Source organism: Cheilinus undulatus, linkage group 1 (genome assembly GCF_018320785.1).
Source record: "Cheilinus undulatus linkage group 1, ASM1832078v1, whole genome shotgun sequence".
In the NCBI taxonomy this organism is placed as follows: domain Eukaryota; kingdom Metazoa; phylum Chordata; class Actinopteri; order Labriformes; family Labridae; genus Cheilinus; species Cheilinus undulatus.
The window spans coordinates 7,549,539-7,577,446 of NC_054865.1; the positions used below are offsets into that span (position 1 = coordinate 7,549,539).

General features: G+C 39.9%; 1 protein-coding gene across 2 annotated transcripts in view; it reads right to left on the minus strand.

Annotated features, from left to right (window-relative positions):
• Positions 1–27,908, minus strand: part of large2 (LARGE xylosyl- and glucuronyltransferase 2) — a 165,037-nt gene that overhangs the window by 77,212 nt on the left and 59,917 nt on the right. For both annotated transcript variants that reach the window (XM_041790494.1, XM_041790499.1), the window contains exon 2: positions 26,235–26,328. The gene's annotated coding sequence lies outside the window, so the exon portion shown is untranslated. The remainder of the gene's footprint in view (positions 1–26,234; positions 26,329–27,908) is intronic.

The following is a 27,908-nucleotide window of genomic DNA, read 5'->3' on the forward strand; positions in this document are numbered from 1 at the left end:
GACCTGAAACTGGTCCACATACCAGTTTGATACTTTTTTTTTTTTTTTTTTTTTTGCAGCAGCAGCAGCAGAGATTTTATGCTCTACACATTATATGCTCTCTACACAAATGAATGTTTTGGAATAGTGTACAAAAATCCTACCTTTCTTGTTCATGCATATCATCTTCTTCATCAAAACAAGTATAACAAAAAAAAAGAAAAAAGAAAATCATCCCCTTCAGTATAACAATTGATGCCAAATTTTCTATATAAGTGAAAAATAGATATTTTTTCAAATTTTCATCCCTGGTTTAATTTATCCAACACTGTGCTGGTTATAAGATAGAATGGTTTATTGCTTGTGTTTGCTGAATTGCAATCGCAATATTGAGGGGGGGGGAATAACAGATTATTTTGGCAAATTATTTAGCCCTATTCCACAGCAATCACCCCACTGTACTTACAGCAAACTCACACCAAAGCAGGTCGGGATTCCTCATTGACAGCTCAATGCATGTCTTTATGCTCTTAATTTGATTAAATATTTTGTGCATGTGCATGCACTTCTTAATCAGATCACTTTATTTCATGTTCATGTAAACAGTGCATTGGAATCCCCAATCACAATGATTTTAATAGGACTGGGGAAATATTTGTTGCACATGTACTCATACAGGGCATTGGTTGGTCAAGAAGAAGGATGGGGGTTGTACTTGACCTTTGACCCTGACCTCAAAATGTGGTCAGTTTTTCCATTAGTCGGAGGGGATCTTTGTCCGAAATTTAAAGAAAATTCCTCAAAGCGTTCTTGAGGGATAGTGTCCCACTGACAGATCAACACCAGTACAGACAGGCCCAAATAAAGCCTTTGGTCCAGTGCAGGAGTATAAACCTGCCAAAGCTCCAATATTACAGCCTTGTCACAAAGTTAAAGCACTAGAATTAAAGTTTAGATAAACATCAAAATGGAAATAATCAAAAGCGAAATTGTTAAATTGACATGAAATCACATGCATTTCTGCACAAGATTTAATGAAAAATACTTAAACCATACTTAGTATGACCAAAGTTTATACAGTGTTGTTTCTGAGCTGCACACAAACTCACCTTAAGTTGACTGACGATGTTCTTTTGAGCTTGTAACATTGAGCTCATGGTGGATTTAAAGCACACTGTAACAGTTAGAAAACACATAAGAGAACAGATAAAAATAGATGTGTTTAATTTGGGTTGACCAAATCTCTGAAGCCTAATTCTAAACCCCATGTGTGACCATCCTCAGTGATTTTAGGGGTAAAGCAGCAGGAGTCAGCCTTTAAAACTTATAGACTAAAGCTCAGCGACCTGAGGCGACGGCTGCTCCATCATGTGGTGGAGCTGGAGCTGAGTCTCAGTGGAGGCAGAATGAGAGCCTCGAGGCGCTAAAACCACCAGCTGCTCTTTCTTTGACCCCGACTCTGATAACATGCTTCATCTGAGGCTGCAGGGTCGCTCCGTCTGCCTCCGTCTGCCCACACACTCCGTCCTCTCCTCCTCTCTCACGGACAATCATGTCTCTCGTTATAAAGGAGCCTGAAGTCTGAAAGTTTGTCATGGATTTATACGGCTAAATCAAAGCGAGTTCACTGCTTAAAGACATTACTCCTCTCTGCTTCATCGATGCTCTCGATGCCTGGATCTCACACAGTTCCATCACAGTGGAGATAGAATCATTTCTGAAATGAGAGGTGAAGTGTGGAGCAGACGGATATCCAAATCAGCATCACTACTTGAAAAGAAACCACATTAATGCTTTGGGATTTTAATATTTACACATTAGATTGTTTTATATGTGCATTACTCTCAGACTGTTGTGCCGCATCAGTGTGTCCCTGCTCTCACAATAATATAAATTAAAGGCAACACTTCTTAATGTCCCATTTCACTTTAAAACTCAGACAGCTCAGCGGACAAATCAGAAGGCATCTGCATCTTGTGTTATCACCCTTCTTACAGTTTTGCTGTGATTGTTTTTATTTACTTCAGGGGTGACTGTGGATCAGTAGATCTAGCTGGTCAGGGTTCAATCCCCAGGTGCTGCACTCACATGTAGATGTGTCCTTAAGTAGGGTGCTTAACCTAATACCTGCTGCAGTGCCGCATCAGTGGTATTGAATGTCTATGGATGCTAATGAGTGGGGTTAGTTAATACTGATGGCTACTCTACCTTAGCAGCCTTCTCCATCAGTGTGTAAATGTGGAGCGAATGTAGGTTTGACCTGCAGTGTAAAACGCACAAGTAATGAGATGACGATGATGAAGAGTGCTATACAAGGTCAGGCCCATTCACCTTTTTCCTTCCTGTTTTTCAGTTTGTTTTTTCTGTGGTTAAAATCATAGTTTTTACTTTAGAGCAGTCTTTCTTAATGAGGATGTCAGAGCACCCTCAGGTGCCTGCTGGGATCATCAGAGGTGCCTTTAAAATGCATCACAATTTTCTAAGAATTATCCCAATTTGTGTATCTTAAAGTGATACTTCAACATTTTGGCAAATTTGCCCATTTTCATAATTCCTATAGTCTTAGTAATAGGTTTGTTACCTTTAGTTGTCGGTACAAGTTATTTTTGGATCGCCACTGCCGAGTTCGGACCTGCTGTGCCAACTCAATGTAAGCAGACGGTATTCCGGCTTTCCCTCATCAAACTCATCAAATACACAATCCAACAACTCCAAAATGCTCTCGTGGACAAGTTGAGACCTGTACATTCACCACGCTATGAAATAATAACATATACTTATGACTTATGACATATTACTTGTGACACAGTGCAGCAGCCATGTTTGGAGTGTAGTTCCAGCTTTGCATTTAGCTTTAAAACATCTCCGTCTCATAATGTTCCATGATTATTTCATAGCGTGGTGAATGTACAGGTCACAACTTGTCCTCGAGAGCATTGTGATATTGCTTTAATTTTACAGTTACAAGCAGAAGGTAGTAAAATAGTACAGATAAAAAAAAATCCTGCTTGATCATTTAGGACCATGGTAAATGATTTATGTGCTCACACTCTATGGTTCGATAGTTGGACACGACCTTAGTGCTCACAACTAAGGGACAGGCTGTGACAAATGTCAGTGGAGGTTGAAGTCAGATCTTTTGTCTCATCTGCACAGCTCAAATAGCTACAAACAGTGACAGAACCACTGTTCCCCTTTTCTCTCACAGACATGTAAAAAGCATTGCCAGCAAACACAACTAGCAGCTGAATATAACAAACACACAAAGCTGGTGGTCCAGAGGTGTTTCCCGCTAGTTTATTTCTTATATCTGGGGATGACACATCAAACAGGCATTCCTTTCATATTCAACAAGATTTAAAATACTGTCCCAAAGTTCACAGAGGATAAAAGCAGAAAAGGTTAAGATTTTATGTGGTTATGCCCATACTGTGTGTACTCAGAGGAATCTGGTTGCAGACTTCTGACATCTGTAAATGCTTTCATCATTGACATATCTGGAAGCGTCTGCACAGTTCGCATCTGTTGGCGCATGCACCAGCAGAATCTGCTGCTGCCCAATGCTTTTAGCCAAAGCTTTTGGAAGAGGACTAACAGCAAGAGAGAAGCAGTTTTTAAAATAAAGAAAATGAGGAGGACATGCTAGTGAGATTTATTCAGCAGTGATGATGGTAGTTGTTTAATAAGCCAAACAAAAGCTGTCAAAAAATACATGCATTTAATAATTGGTAAACTTTAAAAGATATTTAAAAGTTATCTTGAAATCAGGCATTTTATTAGATCTCTTATAACCACTATTTCACCATTTAGACATCCAAATAATTTACAAATGTTGTAGTTTATAATTTTGAATTCTGAAATACACATTTACGGTTAAAAACTTAGTTCTCTCAATGTACCGATCAGGAGCTACAACCTTAAGGTGCATAGGTTTACTCACTAATCTAGACACTGAATAAGTTTTCAAGGCCAACATGGATTTTGAAATACAAAATAATAAAATTTTTAACATGCAATTGAAAATGCCATGCAGAGGAGTAACATTCTAAACTTAAACACCTGTGCATTTAGGAGTTTTGGAGTTAAACAGCTTAAATTAGATGTTACCCGATAGACTGCAGAAAAAAGGCAAGGGATCAAAAGAAAAATGTTGCAAGATAACATTATGTGAGAAAAAATGTTGCTTTTGTCAGTTTTTACCACACATGAAGCATCGAGTACACCTCACTGTTTTCACTGAACACATCTGTGACACCAAGGAAGAAACCATTCAGGACATTTCTAGCTCAGATCTGGAAGTTGCTCTTGGGAAATGTCCATAATACATGCAAAACACTCTTGCTCTTACACACACAGCTGCTGCCCTGTTAACCCCGTGTGCAGCCTCTTCCTGTCCCTGCCGTAATGAGCTGCCCTCGGTTGATCTCTGCGCTGTCACGGCTGTCAGCCATCAGCGTTAACAGAAGCAGACAGCCCGCTGACACACTCGGCTCCCAACGCACATACAGGTCACAGACATGCACACAGACCCACAAACATGCTGCACAGCGTTTAGATAACCTGACACAGCAGGTGAGGTCAGGTGATGTAACAGTGACACACCAGTAACACTGTCTGTGTCATACAAGAAAGCAGGGCTACTTTTTCCTAATTTGGTCCAGTAAACATGTAATTTTTCTGTTCAGGAATGCAAATAAATAACTATAATTTGACATATTAATCAAGAAATAATAATGTGCTTTACTATTTTTTCAGTGTTTTTGTAAATCAGTAAATTTGAAAATTCATGGATAACAATAATAATTATACTTTAGCATTAAAAATATCATTTGGGTTAAAGAGCTTCTACATATTGGTGTATTAATCATTGCAGAAACATAAAAAATGATTTTGGTAATTACCAATGCTGTTAATGTAGGGCAGCTGTGGCATAAACCTTACTTTGGGTGGTCAAACTATAGTCATTTACTTGTATTCCTGAACAGAAAAATTAGTTTTAGTCGCTGAATGTTATGCTTGATTAATTTCTGACTTCTCAGAGAAGCCCTGTGAGCCAGCTCAAATTTGAGTGAATTCAGTTTGAAATCCCTCATTCCTGTTCAAGATGGTAGAATGTGGAGAGCTCACTGGATGGTCTCTGAGACAAATATGACAGGTGGTCTAATAAATTTGTTAAGCACTGTATAAATGTCTATATATCAATACAGCAGGCTAAAGCAGGGCCAAAAATGGGTTGTCATTGCGCCACATTTTCCCAAAAACATTGCAGGCAAACTCCTGAATACTGCAAAAAACACATTTGCCAGAGCAATACTGAAACAGATAACAGCATGTCCTAACTGCATGCAAGCATCAGTGACAAAATCAGATTGATCTAGTGCTCTAGAAACCAATGAGTGTTGTGTTTGTCCACATGACACTAGCCCATCGCCCAATTCCTCTTCTTTGCTTTCAAGTAAAGCCCCACATCCATGCACCCGCCCCCTGCAGGCAAGAAGGAGAACACACATTTTGGGCTCCTCAAGATTCAAAATAAAGCACTAGATATCATCCCTTGAATCTGCAGGACAAAGAATCAAACATTTCATGCAGTGTGGACAGCCAGCATATGATGCTGCAGGATGCAATGCAATATCTAACATGATGTTAGAGCAGGGGTTTTCAAAGTGTGGAAGAGTGAGCCTCCCCTAAGAAGAAATTATTCATTTGGTGGACCCCACCAACAAAAAGGATTTAAATTGAAAAAAAAAAGAGAAAAAAAATGAACAACATTTCAAACATTTATGTCTAATCTTTAAACATTTTTAATATTAATATATTTTGGATATTTTGGATTGCAAATGTCCTTAAACAGCTGCCTTTCCCTCTTATTCAGTTATGATGTTAACCCCTTTTTCATATTTTTTGGCCATTTTACAACTTCTTTTTGCCTCTTTTTCCCCATTTTTCCCATTTTTATCCCATTTTTGCCCTTTTTCATCTTTTTGCCCATTTAAGCTATCTTTCATCATTAAATATCCCTTTTTTCCAATTTTTTTGCTCATTTTTGCTATGTCATTTTGTCACTTTCTCCCAATTTTTGCCACTTTTTGTCCATTTAAGCTGCCCATTGCCATTTAACACCACTTGTTTCCTTTTTTTCCCCATTTGTGCCCTTTTTCACAATGTTTTTTGTCACTTTTTTGCTATTTTTGCCACTTCTCGCCCATTTAGACTACTCTTTGCCATTACATACCACTTGTTTCCTCTTTTTTTGACCATCTTTGCCACTCTTGACTGCTTTTTGCCCATTTAAGTCACTTTCCACTCACTTTTTTTGTCACTTTTTTGACCATTTTGCCACCTTTAACCTATTTTTATTGCTACTTCCAGCTGTTTTTGCCATTTTTTACCCCTTAGATTGTGGCTCTTACAAAGTTATTTTTCAAAAATTTGGCTCTTTGGTTGAGTAACACTGCACTATAGCATAGTCCCTATAGTAACTATAAGTCTATCCATATTGCTCAATACACAGCAGAGGTTCGCAAAGCAAATCACCTTTTTTTCTGGTTTATGGTTCCGTGCCTCCCCTGAAGCTCTGTGGCGGCCCCCAGGGGAGACCCGCCTCAGACTTTGAAAACCACTGTGTTAGAGCAAAGCATAGGACTCTTCTTGATAAAATGAACCAAAATTTGGTGAAGACGTCAACAAAACAATGACAAAAACATCATCACAGCCATGTTTGGCCCACTGCTGCTGCCTTTATTTGTTCAAGGAGGGTAAGAATTTACCAGGTGTTCATGTTTCTTTTTTTCTAAGAGATAACTCTTTGGTTTGATTAAAATTTTATCTAAATGCAATGTTTCTTAGATAGTTTTAACATCATTTCAAAGTAAAAACAGGCTGTATATTTTCTGCCTGTCTGACTATAATAACCTCAGACTTTTAAAACTCACCCTTAGTTTTCATTTGTGTCTGAAAACAGAGAGAAACTTAGCAAGCTTGTCAGCTAGGCACATCAGTTAAACCTGACGTTTGACTGATAATCAGATCAAGTTAGCAGCTTTTTGGTTATTTGTGAAAATGTACTCGGCCTGTTCTGTCAGCTCTGTCACTCTGTCTGAGATAAACACGAGTCTGACGGACAGGTGAGCTGGATTCAGCCCTGAGCAGTCAAACAAGATGAAGTGAAAACACAGGCTGCCTGGAAGGAAGGGAACGTAAAACTGCATGACTTATTTTAGAAAAAGTTAGATTATGTCAAATATGTGAATTCTGAATGAGAGGAGAGAGGTGGTTTACACTGACTGACAGTGGAAAAGCAGGAATATATTTTTCATCCTGACGTTTCTCAGTGAGCTGCATGTAAACTTCAGAACTGACTGACTGATCTGCTGATGAAAGTGAAAGCTTTCTGTTGGATTGTATCTGGGATTTCACTGTGATGTTAGCCCTGTTTGAACCTGAGCTCTGAATATAATTCAGTTTAGGTCATCCATGGAGTTTTCTGGAGACGAGAATGGTCCCTGGCATTGTGGAAAGATTTTAGAGGCAAAAAGTTCACCTGATCACACAAAAAATACCATCATATGTACAAAAGTATTTGGCCACACCTGTTAATTTTTTCATTAAGGTGTTTTAATCAGACCCGTTGCCACAGGTGTTTCCAAAGAGCTTAGTGACTTCAAGCATGGCACTCTGATGGATGCCACCTTTGCAATAAGATGGCAGGTCTGCTCTGTGTCCCCAGAGTCAAAACTAAACATGGAGAATCAGCGTTCAGTTTCTTTGCTCCACATATCTGGAACAAACTCTCAGAAAACATCGTCTGCTGAGAGTCTGAGACACACTGCCTTTGATTAAAACACTATCACTTTTTACATTTTCCATTTCAACTTCAACTCCGCACTGTAACTTTTACTTTAATATCTTTATTTTTATCTTTTGTGGGTTTATTTGCTGTTTTATCACTTTTAATTTTTTCTTTTGAAATGTTTCTATTGTGTTTCTTTTTCCCTTTGTCATTGTATTTTCATGTCCTATGTGAAGCACTTTAAATTGCCTTGTTGCTGAATTGTGCTATACAAATTAACTTGCCTTGCCTTGTGAACTTCAATCCCTGCTGGGTATTCCACAGTCAATTGTAAGAGTTATTATTAGAAAGTGGAAGCATTGAGGAACGACAGCAACACAGCGGTGGAAGTGGAAGACCATGAAACACCAAGGAGTGGGGTCAAAAACTGCTAAGAAGCATGGTGCAAAAACATGCCAAAGCTCTGCTGACTCCATAAAAGTTTTAAACCTTTACTGGCATTAACGTAAGCACAAAAGATTTTGATGTGAAAGAGCATAAAATGGGTTTCCATGACCGAGCAGCAGCATGCAAGCTTCACATCATCAAGTCCAATGCCAAGCCTTGGATGGAGTGGTGTAAAGCACACCGACACTGGACTGTGGAGCAGTGAAGATGCATTCTATGGAGTGATAAATCAGGCTTCTCTGTTTGGCAGTCAGATAGGTGAGCTTGGGTTTTGCGGATGCCAGGAGAACTTTACCTGTCTGACTGCACTGTGCCAACTGTGAAGTTTGGTGGAGGAGGGATAATGGTATGGGGCTGGTTTTAAGGGTTTGGGCTAGGCCTCTTATCTCCAGTAAAGGCCAATCTTAATGCTTCAGCATGCCAAGACATTTTGCATTGGCCCTTTTCTATTCCAACATGGCTGTGGCCCGGTGCACAAAGAAAGGACTATAAAGACGTGGTTTGATGAGTTTGTTGTTGAAGACCTTGACTGGCCCACACAGAGCCCTGACTTCAATTCCATCGAACACCTTTGGTATGAGCTGGAACTGACATTGTGAGTCAGGCCCTTTGGTCCAGCATCAGTGCCTGACCCCATAAATGCGAAACAACATCACTCTCTAAAACATCTCCAAATTAAATCAGAGGCATAAAAGTGGCAGAAACAAACCTTTTCTTGGCAGTCAAACAAAAACAAAACTTATTTCTGAAATAAAAACCCAGCCACAGCTTTGACTTTCTTACGAGTTGCTTGATATGAGGCTTAACCCTTTAGGCACCACAGTTTTTTCAAGAAAATATTAAATTATATAAAATTTGATATCAAGATTTCAAAAGGCTGTAGCTTGAAAGTGGTTAGAGATAAAGGCATACTGTAAACGAGAAAATTTTTTAGACTGACCCAAAGTTTGTGATGGGAGTAAATTCACTCTCCTAATTTGCATATTCTGATATCAACCGTGAACACCCCTGTTTCCCCCCCTGCCACTGGCTGTGCGTTTTTTCCCACGACTTCCACCACATCTGCCACTAACTTTGTCTCTATTCACTGTGTTTTGAGCACTCCTGCTACCCCCACCATGTCCCCTCCTCGGCTGATTACTCCCAGCCGGGCCATGGTGAGGCAAAGCATCGGCTTTGGTATGTGCTTCTTGTGGACTGTCATGGCGCTGCTCACAGACGCACCGTCAATTTTCGGTCTCACCGGGCAACTGAACATCATTGTCAGAGGGTGAATATTCCTCTTCAGTGAACAGACCTTCTAACATTGTGAGTATTCTCGCTACAATTCTCTCTCTTTCTCTCTTCTCACTCCGACTACAACCACTACTACCACTTCCTTGTCACCTCGACCAGGGGTGCGTCTTTCAAACTCTATATACTCCAAAACTTTGAACAGAAACACACCCACAAATGCTGCTCGGGTTGAAGTTACTCATGTCCACCATGTCCTGGTGTAAAGTAGCAGTAACATTAGGCACCATATTTGCAGCTATAGCCTGTTTAATTCAGCAATGTTGCTTGTCGCAATTTTGTGACTTTGGTGCTTAAAGAGTTAAAAGGCAGCAATTCATCAATCAAGAAATAAAGGTATTTATAGGGGGCAATCAGTATTACTCCTTGTCATCAACCGATGACAGTCTACTCTCGAGAATCCCAAGGACAGGACATTTTGAATCTTTTTGTGGGCCTAAGAATCATATTTACATTCATTATTCCGTCCTTAATATGTGCGCTTCCAGCTTTTTTTCTATATATATAAAACTTAGCACTAAAAGTAAGGTTATTTGTGTTTGGTAGATTATTTTTTTGTTGTAATGCTTCTGGGCAATAATCTTATATCGTTGGAATCAGGTGCCTGATTGGCAGCACCTGGGGGTACCAGAAGCTCAAAGCGAGAGTCAATAGCAACAGCAGGATAAGCTGTTTGGCACTGGCAGAGATCTGGCAAACTTTTCATGGGTGCAACCCACATAGTCAGCTCTGCTGCTCATCCCACAAATGCATGTTCCCTACAAATGTGGCACCATTTCAAAAGGAAATAAACAGACTTTCCAACGGTGTAAGATCTATTGCCAAGAAGCATTGTTACAAGAAAGAAATAATCTACCAAACACAAACTTCCTTACTTTTTGTGCTAAGTTTAGAACCCCCACTGTGCCACGCTCTCTCATGTTCCAGCAAAGCCGAAATGCAGTGTAAATTACCAACAGGGACAAAAATAAATATGAATGTCTGGAGGTGAAATGACAGGGAAGCTTCATTCAAGTATTGTAGAAACGCACCATGAAAACCGTATTGCATGTGGGGAGACTGCACCTGGTGCACACCTGTAGCAGGATATCAACATCACTGCCAAGGCATGTTGCTCTATGTGAATTTTCCTCACTACTACCTGTTGCATTCTCACAGTCATACACCCCAACTTTTTGTAGAACATTTATTGGTGGTGCGGCATGAAAGACTCCAAATAAAGTTGGACAATTTTCATTTACATGTGCAGTTCTCCAGGAAATTTCTAGACTTTTAGGAGTTCTGTGTTAAGGTGAAAGCATTGTACCAAGAGTTTTGGGTTTCATGTGTTCAACAATGTGTCATCTGTTTGGGGATATTACTAGTTGGGGGATTTGTTTGATTTAGTTTGTTAAGTAAAGTGCATTTCTGACTTTGACAAAGTTTCAAAGTCTTTGTGAAAAAAGGGGTTGATCCAACTCAGGAGCATAATTCAAATTCTTGAAATACTATTTAACACTTCATTTTGTCCATGAACTAACAGTTCCTTTTATTCTATAGATTTCAGGTCTTTTTTATCCTCTTCTACTTAATGTCTTTAATCTTTCCTCCTTTATCTTTTTCATTGACTCCTTTGTCCTCTCACTTTTTAACTGTCAAATAAATCAAATTATACAAAAAGAGTGAAAGCCAGGAAATGTCAGAGATGAGAGACTGTATTTTTTTTGTTTTTGAAGTGAATTCAAAGTAACGCCCCATCTCAGTGATTGACAGCAGATAAAACATTAACACTAGTGAACCAGACTCCATCTTTACCTCCCTTCATGTCTCTGATCTGCATTTCAGTGCGTGGTCGTTGCACTTTGATGCTCTGAGACCTCGTCAGGCTCCGTTAATGTGGTGACTCACATGCTGCTATTTCTGTCCAGGACACATTAATGCTGCTGCCTCAGAGACCCCCTCATCTCCTCCCCACCCGCTCCTTTTAGCCTCTAACCATCGACTGGTCTGAGGTCGGATCAGGACTCTGATGGAAGACTCAGAGTTAATTTGATCAAGATGACTGGTGATGTGCAGTACAGTACATCCTGATATGTCTCCTTCCTGCCCAAACAAACAAAATTAAACACATGGGATCCAATCTGATGTCATAAAAAAAAAAACTGTGAAAGAGCAAGGCACAAGGTGAACCAGGGCATGTCTGACTACATTTTGCTAGTTACTCAGTGTACAATCTTGTATGAATAGAGATGATTAAGGATTAAATTGGTTCTCTTAGCAATATCTAATAATGACATCAGTTGCATTATACAGCTGATTTCATGATCTGAACTTTTCACCTGTTATTTATTAGACTATTTACATTGTTTAACCAGTTGAATTAACCTTGAAAATTCAGATGGATTAGCCTGGCTTCAGGCAAATCCATATTGCAAAGCTTAAAGATGATAAATGTGTTTTCAGTCAGAGAATGAGTGGACCAATCAGTGTCATTTGAGGAGAGAGAGGCTGTAGCTATGGGTTTAAGTTGTACTGCAAGCTTGTAAACAGTGGTGGATGGTATAGTGTCCATTAGTCAGTATTGTTGCTGGTTTCACAGGCAGATATCCAGCAGACCAAAATATCAACAGCCAAAACCTAAAAAATATGCCAATCACTAAATAAGTAAATGGAGAATAACTGCTTTTATTGTGTTACTTAGAAGATATGTTGTCAGAAATCTTTTGATCTTAGAGAGTGGACTGTGATGAGCGGGTAAATATACCTGTGACCAAACCTCAGATAAAGCGGATCTGAATTCAATAAAGAATCATGTCATGCAGAACAGCATGGGATGGTAGGGAACGAGTACCAGCTCACTTCCCCATAGCTGGGTGTTCATGCTCAGGGCGTCCTGCATGATCATCAGCAGCAATGTAGGAAGAGCCATCGATGAGAGGACTAAACTATCCCCAGTGGACACGGTTCTCTTTCTTCAGGACTTCTCCAAATGAACCACGATGGTTGGATTTTACTGTTATAGCAGAGGTTACAGTTGAGATCATCAGTTTATAAGGACTAACATGGGACGATTGATGGAAACACAAGTTTTCATGTGTAATACGTTTTAAAAAGTTAACAGAGCACGTTTTAAGCTGCTAAGTTATGGTAGCAGCTAATGTGCTGACAGGCCAACTTAGAACCAACTGTGCTAATGTGTAGATAAGTGTTGTTATGTGTTAAATAGAGGGTCTTTTGTTCAAAGAAGAAAGGAGAAGCTCACATGTTTTCATTAGACATTGTTTAGACAACTTACACAAATGTATTTCCACAGTAATTTCCACGGTCTTGTCAGTAGTAATATATACAAACAAGCAGGCTGTACTAACAGAGTATCATTAACTATGGTTAATCACCAGGCTCGGTTTCTACTGTCTCGGTCTTGGATCAGGGTTGTAAAGAAAAACGTGTTTCAAGTCCTGTTTTAGTGCAGACATGAAGCTACTAGGGATGCGGGCAGTTAATTGGTAAAATGGTTAAAATCGTTTATCAAATTAGCCGGTGCGGGATTTACTAGCCAGTTAAACTAATTGCCCAGCATTTTTATGAACACGGGCTTGAAATCCCGGTCTATAATGCTCTTTTAAACTGTAATGAACGTCCCGCCACTAGAGGCCGCAGTAGCTTCAGTTCATGGCTGCTGCCTTCCTCTCCAGCACTTCATCAGATGTTATTATGATGAGCTCAGTGGTGGCTTAGCAGTTAGCATGTAGTAGGAAGACCGCGGGACGACAGTTTTCTGAAGTAGTAAATGGAAATATGATGGTTGGAGCTATAGCGGTAGTTTTATCATACCTGGAGAACTTTTTTTTTTTTTCAAAAGAAAAAAAAAACACAATAAAAGCTTTTCTTGTTAGAACAGATGTTTCTGATCTTCTAAAAAAAGGCTTCAGCAACAGTTTGATTCACTGATAGTGAACAATAATAATGGCTGCTTGTTGAGCACATATTGTGCAGTTTACTCCCTATATATGTTCTAACTCAGTGATACTCAACCTGTGGCTCTAAAACCAAATGTGTCTCTTTTCTGTCTTAATTTGAAATATTATTCCCCCAGAAAATCCTTAAAAAAGGGAAACTTTGACCTCAGAAGTTTTCCATTGCAAGTCACTTTAATCCGTTTGTTTCCCACAGTTAAAGATTCAGCTTTAATTGTCAAACATAATTGTCGACCTTTATCTTTTGTCTGTGTGTTTTCATTGCCCTTATTTGCATTTTTTTGCCACTTTTATTCCATTTCTATTGCTTTCAGCCCATTTTTGACACTTTTTTGACACTTTTTGTCCATTTTTGACACTTTAATCCTGTTTTTTATTTTTTTTGCCCATTTTTTGACACTTTTTGCCTATTTAAGCTGCCTTTAGCAATTAAATTTCACTTTTGTTCCCCATTTAGCCATTCTTTGCTGATTTTTGCCTATGTTTTTTTACCCCCTTCTGCTGGTTTTTGCCCATTTAACTCATTTTTTACACTTTCTTGCCATGTTTTTGATGCTTTTTCACCATTTTTGCCACTGTGTTCTCCTTTTTTGCCACTTTTGCCCTTTTCTGTCATTTTTTCTCCCCATTTTTGCCGCTTATTTCTCAGTTTTTTCCATTTGATGCATATTTTGACCCTCTTCACCCAATTTGCCATGTTTTTTCTTTTTTTTTCATTTTGTTTTTACCATTTTTGCCACCTTTAACTGATTTTTATTGTCACTTTAACCCATGTTTGCTACTTTTGCCACTTAGATTGTGGCTCTTGCAAATGTATTTTTTAACAATTTGGCTCTTTGGTTGAGCAGGGTTGAGAAACACTGTCCTAACTGCTCCATAATGAATGTGACAGACATCACGTTCATGTTAATATCTGTCCAATCATTAAACAAGCTGCTATATAAAACACAAAATATAACTGAAAACTGTTCTTTGTCATTGTTAAACTCACCTTCAATAGAGGAATTCAGAGACAGGTTTTTGCCTTCATTTTGCTGTTATCACCCTGTACAGTCACTTAAAGTTTGCCTTCTGTGTAGAGGAATAAAAATAAAGTGACATCTCTCTTAAACTCAGACATGACTGACTTGTTGAACTCTGTTTGGTTCTGTTCTGTTTAGTATCTATCTGTCAGATAGAGCATTTTTTCCTCTAATTTTATATTGTGTTTATTGTATTTTGACAGATTTTAGCACCAATTATACAAAACATCACAACAGCCAGAGAAACTGTGAAATGAGATTTCACCCCCTCAGTCCTCCTGTTGGCGGCTGATCTACAGAAATCCTCTGAGTCACAAAGTGCTGACGGGCGTTTGTTTCAGGAGGCAGCTGCATGCTGAAACAGCGTCAGGATTTCACGTTTGATTTTTTTCTATTCTTCAGTTCAAGTGTCAGATAGCAGGGGGCGAGCGAGGAGCATGCAGAGAGAGGGAGAGAGAGAGAGGACTGGGGAGAGGAAGGAGGGTCTGTGGGGAGATGAGATGTGGAGGTAAATGATTAAGTATAGTTGTGAGTTCATTTCCCCCGCGGAGCCCCGACTCTATTTCTCCTCATCCACCAACAGAGATTTATCTCTCTGACAGCGGGGGGAATAAGTGTGTGAGAGTGTGAGGGCTCTGACAGTAGATACAGTGAAGAGAATCTGCAGCTGACATCCATTAATAAAAGCCTCTCACTGTTCCAATCACATGTTGTCTCTCTCAATCTCAGATCGTCACTTCTTCCCCCCGTCAATCTCCTCCATTCATCTCCGTGGCCGTCACAACAAGCGGAGACGGTTTCACAGGAGCTTCTTCATCATTTGCTCTCTATGAAGACGACGACAGCAAAGCACCATGGGAGGGGGGGATGGTATCAGTAGGGGGGAAGGCGGTGTTGTTTGGAGCTCTGCATGCTGCTGAGGATTTTTTTTTCCTCTAAGTTTTTGAGCCGAATTTCCAAAACATGTACAATATGTTATTTCAAATGGTAAAATAAATATAACAGGACAAAACTGTTTAAAAATGTTAATCTGCCAGTCTTTGTCTTTTTCAAAAAGTTTGTTGTACCTGGTGGTGTTACAAATTGTTTGACTATTTCCAGATTTTAAAATGTCCATTTATACCTAAAACCGCCATGTGGATAAACATTTCCCCCATAGGAAAGAATTATTTATCCCCTGTGTTATATTTAAATTACATGAATTACTGTTAAATGTTAAATATGATCAGTGCTTTGACTAAAGAAGAATCTGGTGCTGGGGAAGTTTCAGGACTGAGCCATTGGTCCAAGGATGATTTTGGATGTGATGGATCATCATCCAACAGCAATCCTGTTCTCTCTTTGTGTGGTTAATCAGCTCTTTAATGGCTGTAGTGGAATAATTGTTCTTGATCAGCACTCTTTATGAAAATGACTGCACGCAAATAATAATGGGCCAATTTAGCCCACTGGCTGTTTTAGGTCTACAAAGGCCTCCAGCGGTTCCAGTGTTAAGGAAACAAAAGGAAATCAAAATGTTAGAGGGGTGTCAAAACCCATGATATTTCTCCACCGTGCGTATAAACTGTGTGAGCAGCATATTCAGTGAACACTTTGTGCATCAGTGATTAGTCTGATAAAGTTTTTGAATAAAACAAATTCCCATCCAAAAAGCACATCAGCTTTATGAATCAAATGGAAACCAAACAAGGTTTTTAACCATTTTGTCTCTCCTGGACTTTTTGTTTTTAAAAGCCTGTAAAACATCGACCCTGTGGTGCACAGTCGAGCTCTTTTCAGGACAAACTGGACTTTGAGAATATTTGTACTGCAGTAATGCTACTTGAATTTTGAAAAGTTATCGTAGCCACTTTGAAAAAAAAAAAAAACTTTCAAAATGTTTATATATTTTTTAAAAACATTTTGTGCTAAGTAGAGAAAAGACAAAGAGTGATCGAATAAGAAGCCAGACAAAAAGCAACAATCCACCAGCAGAATGCTCATAAATGCAGATAGAATTTAAAACATATTGATTCAAAACACACGGATAAAGGTATCCAACTCAACTTATGCAATCCTAAATCGGGATAAATTGGCATGTGCACCTTTGTAAACAGAGGGAGAGGAAAAAGAGACCAAACTTTTCTGATCTCCTCTCCTGATGTGTGTCTGTTTTTCAGTGAAGAGTGAAAATAATGCTGCAACGATAAATCACTTCAAGCCTGTCTGTAATACACAATGTTGTTTTTTAATTTCTGAAACTTATTATTACTTAAAGTATTTTCAAAAAGGATTGATATAAGGCTTGACATAAGTGTGCAGACACACAAGTGCTTGGTCCAAGCTGCTTCTTGTTTAATGTGGTTTATAATAATATGGTGGTAAATATGGGGAAGATTTAAAATCATAGTGACAAAGGCATAGGTCAATAATAAATATATTGCATAAAAGATTCACCACAGAAGTATAAGCCAGGCTACATAAAATCATTTCTGAGAAAACCACATAAACCCTAAGTCTTTAAAATGACTTTTCTGGGGGACATTTCAACTTTCAATTTTACTTTTCTGATTGCTCACAAGATAGAGTATCATTTCTGCTGGATTTTGGGATTCCAGAAGTTTAGCTGGTGGGTCAGGTTATAAAAGACAAGAAGAAGAGAGGGGTTTACTAAAGTTAAAAAGTCATAGAAGTTTAAGCTTCCACACAAATATAAAACTTAGAACGGTCTTACCTTCAAAAATGAAACAAGACAGAATTTGCTATCACTTTCCTAAATGCTGGAGTCGGCCATGCCTGTGAGCTTTCTCTAATCAATACTATCTGAAATGAGCAGGTCGATAATTTCAATTATGACCCAACTAGAAGAACAGACACATGTGCAACCACGCTCCTTAAACACACCGTGTAAATATAAAGTGTGCAAATATTTATGCACATGTTGTCGCTCTCTAATGAAGGACGTTATCTCACCTCTAAACCCTCCAGGACTCATACTGTTCTTCTGCTGGGAACGGCGACTAATTAAACACAAAGCCACCAGCCTCCCTACGGCCCAGAAGACCCTATCAGCAAATCACATGACCTCTAATGGAGATTATTGGTCCAATCAGGGCAGGGGGGCTGCTCAGGGGTCAGGAGGTTAGGAGACGGAGGGCACTGCATTATTGGTAAGTGGTCTAAGGTCACAGCTGGTCATCTAGTCTGGAAAACTGCAGCGAGAAAGGACTTTTTTTTTACTTGAGCGTGTTCGTCAATCACCTTGTAACGCTCATTAGGAGTCTCTCAGGTCATCTGCGGCTGAGAGCGGAGCTCATCAATCAGTCAGAGGTGTCGCATTTCTGCACACAGCGGTTCCACAGTTACACTGACTCAACCACACAGGCTCTACAGGCTCTGAATTACTATCCAGAGCTCTTCTAATCAATACATTTGATATGAGCAATGAATAAATTAGTACATGTGTGAAAGAGACAAAGCAGCAGAGAGTGATTCTCTTATCTCTGTCTTCACAGGATACATGAAGAGGTGCATTCAGACAGTCTGAGGTCGGGATGTTAGAACTGATTTATTGTTGCAATCTGAAATATTTGATTAGAAAGACAAGGTTGAAGTGGTGGCTCATGTCATAGTGAACAGTCAGAGACTTCATGTGTAAGAGTGGCACACTAATGCTAAGAGACTACTGAACCTGCAGCATGAGGGATTTGTTCAAACACTTGAAATGTTGATGGTATTTTCTTTACATTTTATTTTGGATAACCATAATTCACATTCAGTCTACCCAGAGCTTTACAGTCAATGTTGTGTTTCCACAGCACACACCCTGATCCATCACTGGCAAGTGCCAGACGCATCACTCCACTCTGCTTCACTTAAGATAAGAGCCGAGTCTATTTGAGCAACGCATTGATCTGACCAGAGAAGATCGGCCAAAACAGGAAGCGAGAGTGGAAATGCAGAGAACAGCTGGCCAAAACAAATAAAAAGCTAGACTGCTGATCAGAACTGGGCAATTAATCACAAATTAGATTCAACTGGATCAAAATTGCAATTGCAGCTGAAATTGCTTGGGGATGCTGAGAGCTGAACTGTGGAAGAACAGCCGAAAATAGCCAAATGCACAAAAACAGCATAAAAATAGCATAAAATAGCACAAGATGGCATAAAATGGCATGAAAGTAGCTGAAAATGGCACTGAATAGCTAAAAAAAGTGTAAAAATACCTGAAAGTAGCCCTAAAATAGCTGAAAATAGCATAAAAATAGCTGATTTTGGCCTACAAGTAGCTGAAAATTGCATTCAATGGCTGGAAAAGCACAGAAATAGCTGAAATTAGCATGAAAATAGCTATACTTTACAAAAAAAAATTACAAAAGTTAGAAATGAGAAAAGTCATAGCAGTCGAATGATGAAGAAACTGGATTTTTAAAGTTTAAATGGTGTCGCTACAACAAAGAATGAAAGAGGAGATAGCCGGCGCAGAAGATGAAGAATAAACAAAATGGCCAATGCGAATATCAATTGTGTGGATGCTCAGCCTCCCCACTAATTACAATATGGCTTGCTAATTTTTACAAATCACAGAAGCTGCAATATTTCTTTAACTTAAAATGTGTCAAAATACCAACTTGATATATGTTTTATACACATTATACACACATTTAAGTGTCAACACAGCATCCCATTTTAATATGATGTAATTCTCACTAATCTCTGCTTACATCAGTGCTGATACATCACACTGCTATTAGCAAAGCTTCACCTCCTCCACCCCAGCCTCCTCCTTTATAGCTTAATGCTTGTTGCGCCCTCGTATTCAGATCCATGCCACTATGGCTTAATTGCTTCTGGAATAATTTTTTTTTTCAATATGCATCGTCAATAATGCATCTGATACAGGGGTTTCTAGTTATGCACAGTTATGCAAGTGAAAGCATGCTGCTCGACTGACCCCAGGAGCATCTTCTGAGCAGATTCTTCTCTGCTAAGTAAAACTGTATATCCATTTTGTAATAAAATGGTTAAATGTATGCAGAGAGTGTTTCTGACTGAATGTAGGTTATGATATGGAATGATTTATTGCTCGAATTTGTTGAAAAACACACAGGATGAGGAACCTTATAATAAATGCAAATGAAATTGCAATCGCAACATTGGGGAAAAATTGCAATTAGATAATTTTGCATATCGTTCAGCCCTACTGCTGATGGTGTAATGGTTCACAGAGGTCATGAGCTGGGTTGTACCCCGGTTTCCAGGTCACAGTTTTGTGCAGTCAGTTCATCGGTCAAAAAGCAGCATGAAGTCCCTGATTTTACCATTTTAAGCTTCCCTTAACTCTTCCTATGTTACCAACAGTGGTGCAACTCACAGTTTCTTCTGGTATTTAGAACTGCCTGTGATAGTTTATTAGAGTTATATAAATACAATGTAAAATGCAAATAAAATTATGTGCATTTTAGGCTATGTATTGTATTCATGATTCACTGAGAATGCCCTGACCCGTCACATAGGTGTTAGTAAGAAGCCGGTGCAGTGGTTACTTGTGCAACATCACCATTCAGGTACATCACTGAGGACAATACAGACAAACTTATCAAAACACAGGACGGGATGCTGCAACAGAGCCAGAGTACAGCACTTAAATACACACTTGCAGCCGCGTTCTCTTCTTCTACAGGTCTGTGCATGGACTTTAAAATGTAAAAGCATCAGTAATGTATTGGACCCTCTCTGCTTTCACATCCAGAGGCTTTCAAACACAGAGATGAGGAGAGGATAAGAAGCTGGAGTATCCCACCACTACTGCCAGATAACTTTTCTTCTTCGTGTGTTCCGTTGCAATGGTTTCTGTCTCTTCTTTATTGGTTGTTTATTAGCAGTTTACAAACACATGTAAATGTCACTGTCACCTAGATTGGTGGGTAATACTGTCAAATCAGTTTGATCTCGTTGTTTTTACTGATTAGGACGCATTTGTTGTGTGACATGCAATGAACTGATGAATACTGTTACACCCCTATCCATCTCATCACTGCATCATTGTAAGGTCAAGACAGGAAGCCACTGAACAGCACATCAACCTGTGAAACACAAAGTAACATACTGTCAGAGGGAACCTGTGATCTCCTGATCTGGCTGCGCTGCGCTCTGCCTTCACTTTAGAAACTGATCCAGTGAGAGGGGCAGCATTTTCAGTTAGAGCAACACCTTGGTAGAGACGGATGGCTACACAGATGGACAATGAGGAAACTGTGAGAAAGGCACTCACAGACTTTTGCAGACATATTTAGATTTGTAGAGATGTGAACACTACTTTGAATTTGTTGCACAGAAGAAGAAGAATGTGACGGTGAAGTTTAAACTGTGACCAGACCAGACACTACTGTATCTGCCGTGAGCGCTGCATCACTTCCTTCCAAATTCCTGCAAACGCAGTGACACAAAGCTAGTACCTTAAGACCCCCAGAGCCCAGGTGAGGGTCAAGACAAATGCATGAGGCTGACGCCAAACAAGCAGCCAAAGCCTGACTTTCAAAAACTATAACAGGTAGCCACAAAAGCTGATAAAAATAGGCCTGTGACAGACTGGCAGCATACACTGTAAATACATTTAAGTAAGTAATATAACTTTTTAGAAATTAACCAGTAATGGGTATGGATTACTCTTTTTCTGAGGAACTACTCCAACACTGTTCACATATCCATGGCATTGGATATATTTGACATTCATCTGTACGACATTTGGGAAGTGCAGTCCCTTTTGAGAAAATCTCAGGAAATGATCAGGGTATGGTCTGTCGGTCGCATTCATTACGGTTTTAAACGTGTTCACTGGTATCTGGCTTTTCCACTATGACTCTTGACAAAGAGTCAATCAGATCAGACAGTGTACAGATGAGATCGAAAAGGCTCAAACCTCTGTGTCATCAGCTCTAGACATGCCCTCAGACGGGTAGCATTGTTGTAGTGGAAAAACAAATCCCCTGCCGCGCTGGGCTGCTCCATGTCATGGAAAAGCCCCACTAGAGTCAGATGGTAAATAAATCACTCATCAGTCTGGTTTGGATAAAAGCAACAAGCTACTTTCCAAGACATAATTGTCTCTTTTCTCAATTTGAGTAATGTTGCATATGTCTGATAAAATCACTTCTATAGCTACATTCAAGCCGATTTCTTCCAGACCGACATTGTTTACATGCTTGCAGTCACTTCAACTAGACCCCGCCTCTTTTACCTCAAATGATTCTGATTGGACAGTTTATTCTCTGACTGAGTACAGCCGGAAGCTTTGCACGTTGGATCTACTTGCACCCCTGTTGTGCTTCATCTGTAATGAGTCTAGCATGCCGAGTAATAGAGTAACAATAGTGACACTACAATCACAGTTTCTGACTTTTTAATCTCTGCTATGAGTTTTAGAAGATACAAGGGGATTCTACAGAGAAATGTTTGAGTCTATCTATCTTACTTTTTCATCCGGAGTTATATAAACACCATTGCCTGTGTATTCTATGCACACCTACATACACAGGTACATGTTTTCAGGCTTGCTAAGGGGAAAATTCTTGTGAGATGTTTGAGTTAAAATGGGATCCAAACACCTCCAGAAGCCACCTACACCCGGATCTAAACATTTTGGCAAAGAGGAGCATTTACCATAGAAACACACGCACACAAACATACAGCTAAATCAAGCTGGAGTTTTATGTCCTGTGATGGCACTGACAGCACGCCGGTGGATCTTCTTGTGCTTCTTTATTCCCAAACTCTAAATAATCTGCAGCAGCCGAGAGAGAGGAGGAGGACGGATCAGACGAGCGAGCTGCTTTTATCTCATCGGGATGAAAACATTGCCTCATACTCCGTCTGCTTCCACCAGCAGTCCCACAGCCTCAGAAATACTGCTTTTCATGCAGTTATGCAGCGTGCAGGGTACACACAACACTGTGCAGACTGTGTTTTTATACTGATTGAGGGCTGATCTAATGCAGCGCACGTGTGTTAGGGAACAGAGAGCACAGCAGAGGGGATGTAGCAGCGAGAAATCTACCAGGGGGAACAGAGCTCAATTCCCCCCCTGCTGTGCTTTGATATGGGGGGTCTCCTTCCTCTAATCTAGGGAAACTTCTCACTGGAAAGTTCCTAACTTAAAAAGGAGGTACATTATGCTTTGTGACACGATGCAAAGTAAACAAACAAAGCAGCAAGTTTTCATCCTTTAAGCCCCTTCCTCCATTTACACAATGGCTGGAGATGCTAGTGCACAGAGGAGACAATCAGAAGTAGCATGAAGAAAGCCTCTATCAACACAGAAACTCAGTTATGATATTGCTGGATGCCAGGGGTGTGTGTCTTTAACATCTCACAATACCATTTCTATTCTGAGGGTCACAAATCAGTCCAAATTCAGCTTTCAAGTCAGGCGGATTCCTGGTTTACAAAAATGTCCTATATGTTCTAAATAGGTGTTGATTTTAGGTTCTAGTCCAGTCCTCTGTTCAACATAAAGCTGCAAATGACCATTTAACATCTGACATGCCCTAAGTTACAAGTTCCAGGGCTGTTGCAAAGTACTTCCCCCTGAGCAGTGCCTGGTAGCGTCTACAATTTAGGGTGTGCACTCAAATAAGGCGATCTGTACTGTGCAGGGGGGTTTGGAGGCATTTGAGCCTCAAGTCCAGTCCGTTTGACCAGGGTGAGTTCGCTCTTCCATGTTCCCCTGGCCCCAGCACAGCAGGGTGAGACTGGCCAAAGCCCAGCAAGAATGGAAATGAAGGAGGGTGGACATGTGATGTGGGCCTAACATATGCACAAAAGGTTTGGGGCAAAAGATAATATTGAAAAATATTGATTTGCAATATTTACAAATCAAAGTATCACCACACATTTTCGCCCGTGAGCTCACCCAAGGCAAAAGGAACAATCTTTATGGCAAAGAGTAATACTGTTAAAAGGACACGCTCCTGAGCGCACAGCAAACAGCAAACGCCAGGCAGCAGCTGCATATTCAGCAAACACACTACCGAGAAAGACAGAAGCTGATAGAGATGGCAGGATTTTTCTACATAGATGGAGAGAACTGTCTTTTGTCTGATTTAATTTTGATGTTACAAAGATTTTAGCACAGAAGAATTTCAACAGCTGCACACGGCTCCAGACATCTCATCCTAATGGAGCCATGTCCTGTCTATATTTCTGACCAGTTTCTGTCATGAATGTGAAAGATTTTTGCTTTAAAGAAAAGCTTCTTCCTCTGAGTGAGCCACAAACAGCAGCTCTCTGGATGAGAAAACACTCTTGTCCTTCCTGCGTAAATGAAAATCTGCCGCATATGCAGACAAGTGTACCATGGTTCTTCTCCAGACTGATTTAACCCCTGATTATTACCAAATTGTGTTGCAAAACTAATATCAAAGCCTATATTTGTATATGATGTAATTTAACATCAACAAGAAGAGTCACTGTGGTCTTGACTGCTTATGTTTAAATGGGACACGGTTTATGAATCAGATGGTATAAATTCCTACCACCATGGTAAAAAACAAAAAAAATGTAATAACTGGACATTTAATCCTAATCCAGACACAGCCTGTCCTATGACATGAGAGGTCTGCCTGTTTAGTCAAGGAGCAGCACTAAAAGGCATCCAACATTGCACAGGGAGATGTCAAAGGTTATGATGTGTGCACGGGTGTCAGCAGGATTCAGACAGTATGCTGTTACACTGAAGAACAACTGTTGGATTCATACCAGTTCAAGAGATGGGGTGTCATTCAGCAGGAGAAGGGCTTGGGACTTGGGATTGAGTGCTCTGGTGCTCTCTCTCTCTCTCTCTCTCCTCACTGGGCTCTGTATAGTTAAAGCCCTGATCCCTGGTCAGGCAAAATAGCCCTAGTGTCAGATCATAGATCTGACATCTTCTTTAGGTGCAAAACTCAACATAACAGTGTTGAAACACATTGCAACCACTGTTCTCTAATCCAGTGGTTCTCAACTTGGAGGTGGCCCTCCCTTAGGGGTCACAAGACATTTAGAGAGGGTCAACAGATGCCTTCTCAAAACCAAATACTATTTTTAAATTCATTCAGATCATATATTTGATCCATTCTTATAAAATATATCAATAAAAATGTGAAATGTAAAATAAACACAAGGTCATATTATATGCTAAAATCAAAGTCGTGTTTAAATAATCCTTTAAAGGTAAGTCTGCACATTACATTTCTTGAATTTGCATGGCTGTGTTCTACTAGGCTCTTACTACCTTCAGGCACAGTGGGGGTCCCCGGTCTCTGGCATCTTAATTTTGGGGGTGGCAGGCTGCAGAGTCTGGAAACCTCTGCTCTAAATCTGCCACCAATCAGGCTACATTCACACTGCAGTTAAGTGACATAAACCTAATTTTTTTTCATCACATATGACTCATCTGATTTTTCTCTGACAGTGTGAACAGCACAAGTCACATTGATTCTGACTTTTTCAAATCAGATTCAGGCCAATTTCATAAGTGGTTCTAAATCAGTTCTAATCTTTAGGGAGTGTGAACAGCCAAACAAAGTCAGATCCGAGAAAAGATCAGAACTGTGCATTAAGGCCTGCGGTGTGAACGCGGCCTTAGTTTGGGCTTGTTTGCACCCACATGGGGCCATGGTCACTCTGGAGAGCAGGAAGTGATGTTATTCTTCTCTTACCAAAGGCTGATACTGAAGCGGATATCTTTTTTCATGACTTGGTGAGGTATTGGACTCCCACAGTATTAACATTTTCTCACATTTGACCATGAAACCAGTTCAGAGTATATCCAACAGTTTGTATCTTCAGCCCAATGTCAGATCTCCTCTCTAAATCAGACATTAGGTGTGCAAAAAAACAGCATTAAATTGATATGACACAATAGATAAAGATCTGCTGCTGCCATTTGTCCACATTATTTGCTGATGGTCCAGTTTTGCTAAAAGGGCCACTATTATTACGCAATTATGTTAAACCAGTTCATCTGTACATCCCTTGTTTCTAGATCTAGGTCTGTGGCAGGAGCAGGTAGGGTTAAGAATCTGTCCATTTCTGTTCATACATGCAGATAACTCAGAAATGTGAGGAATTTTAGGGAGTTTGTGTACGTATGAGAACACCACGAGCCTCACAGAGGCAAAGACATGAGTTTGTAGCGGAAAGAATCTACTTTTATGCATTTGCCCAAAAGGAAAGCATTACAGCAACAACAATCTGTTTCACAACAGCTGGCTGACAAATCCACAGAGAGCATTCAAAACGTTATGCACACATTCATCATTTATATCTTAAAATATGTCAAAATAAGACATGGTCTAATAAAGACATCACTTCCTTTGGAAGAACTTCAAATTCATTTCTGATTTAAGCCTTTAGAAGAACTTTGTGTTCAATCAGGATGTTTCTAAGGACTTAAATAGCTTTAAAAGCAATGCGACAGAGTTGTCATAAAGCTGTCACACAAGAGTGAATATAAGAAAATCAACAATGAGCCAAACAACACACCCAAGGACAACACTTTTGCACATTGTCCTGAATTTTCTCATCTCATGCAGATTTTTCAGTTTCATCCACAAACGGAAAACTGTTTTTCTTTCTGTCCTGATTTTGCAGGAATCATTTTCAACCTTGGCAAAAACACTTCCTCACACTCCCACGCACCCACACATGCTCACCGAGAGGACGAGAAAGAGTGAGGAGATGTAGAGAGTAACATCTGAAGCAAGAATGAGAAGTACTTGTACTCACCAGATTTGGCAGATGTAAATCCCAGAACGAAAAAGCGTGACTGAAAGGATCCTCAATCAACGACTCCAGCGGGAAGCTCAGGAGAAGATCCAGTCTGGAAACAGATAAATATGCACAGGTGAGGGAGATTAGAGATGCTGAGAGTATTTTCCAGCTGAAAATGAAGACAAATGTGAGGATTTACGTTACAGAACGACTGAAGATGATGCGAGAAAAGCAACAGAGGAGCAGCTCAGAACGCTACTGACTGTCATCATTTAAAACAGATCAGGATTTCCCTTTCTTTAATTTAATCACAGCAAACAGGATAATTTGTTTGGATTTTTCTTTTCTGTTCAGCATTCATTGAGACGTGTAAAAATGAAGCTAAGAGCTGCATGATGCATGCAGCAAAGGCAACTGTTTGTGTACAGAGGAGGCAAAAACACAAGATTTAAGTTTAGTATCATCACTTTAGTTATAGAAGAGCAATCATGTGAAATCATTTCACTAGGAAGAGCCACTTTAACAAGGGGTATATTAACAATTTAAGACATAAATGCATTATAGAATAGAATTAAAGTAAAAGGAATGAAGGAGCAACAAAATAAACATTAAGTTTGGAAGAAAGAACTATAAATAAGGACCAAACTGCGCTTAAGAGGTAAATAAGTAGAACATTAAAAACTGCAATAGAAGTGGTCTTCTGGATATTAAATTTTACAAGTTCTAGTGTCATTTCTTGAAGAAATTTGAAAGCTTGAGTCCCCAGAAGCATTTAAATTGATGACTCAGAAGATTTTTAACCTTGATTTGGTTTTATTGATGAGTTTCTCATAAAGAAGGAGAAAAGCTGTCAAAAGTGGCATTCCTGGTTCACGTTGCAAGCTACTTGTAACCTCCAATTTCCATATACAGCGTGCGCACCGCGGAACGCCAGCGAATCATTCTGCGGAGTAAATTGCTCCCTCTCTAGTCTATCAGAGCATTTCCATAGCCGGCGCTGTAGACCAGCAGCAGCGCATGCCTGGACCAACACTCCGGTCCACTTCGTTTCAGATACACTGCAGGTCTGTTTTCAGCACCGGCCACTGCCAAACCTCGTAAACTCACTGTCGTTCAGAAAGCACCAACCATGGAAGTCACAAGCTTAGAACATCTGGTACTTTCAAAATAAAACACAATGCATGGACTCTGGATCATAAATCATCACTATATCAACATTATGTCTCATTTTGAAACGAGAGCAAAGGGTCACCAAGAGGTCAGTGGGTCACAGAGCTACAACAGTGCCATTGGTGAGGAAAATTTAACTTTTGGGGATATTTAGCCAAAGAATTGTACATAAAACCACAGATCTTTAAGCAAACATTACTAATGTACTCACCCAGTGGCGGAAGCAATAATATCGTGGACTTTTACCAGAAAGGATGATAAATTAACCCCAAAAGGTAAAACAGTCCGGTGTTGACAGACTATTCCTGCGTGAACTCGCAGTTCTCCCGTGATCTCTTCCTGCTGATCAGGTCTGCGTGCCACGGCGCTGCGCTCTAGACTCGCTTCCAGTGGGCGAGGTCCCTCGCCTGTAGGTCAGACCAAACCCGCGGCACTTCGGTGCACGGCGCACTAGTCCTAGCCTATGTGGAAATTGCGGGTAAAGCATTAGGGATGCAATTGCTTGCAGAGCGAACTAGG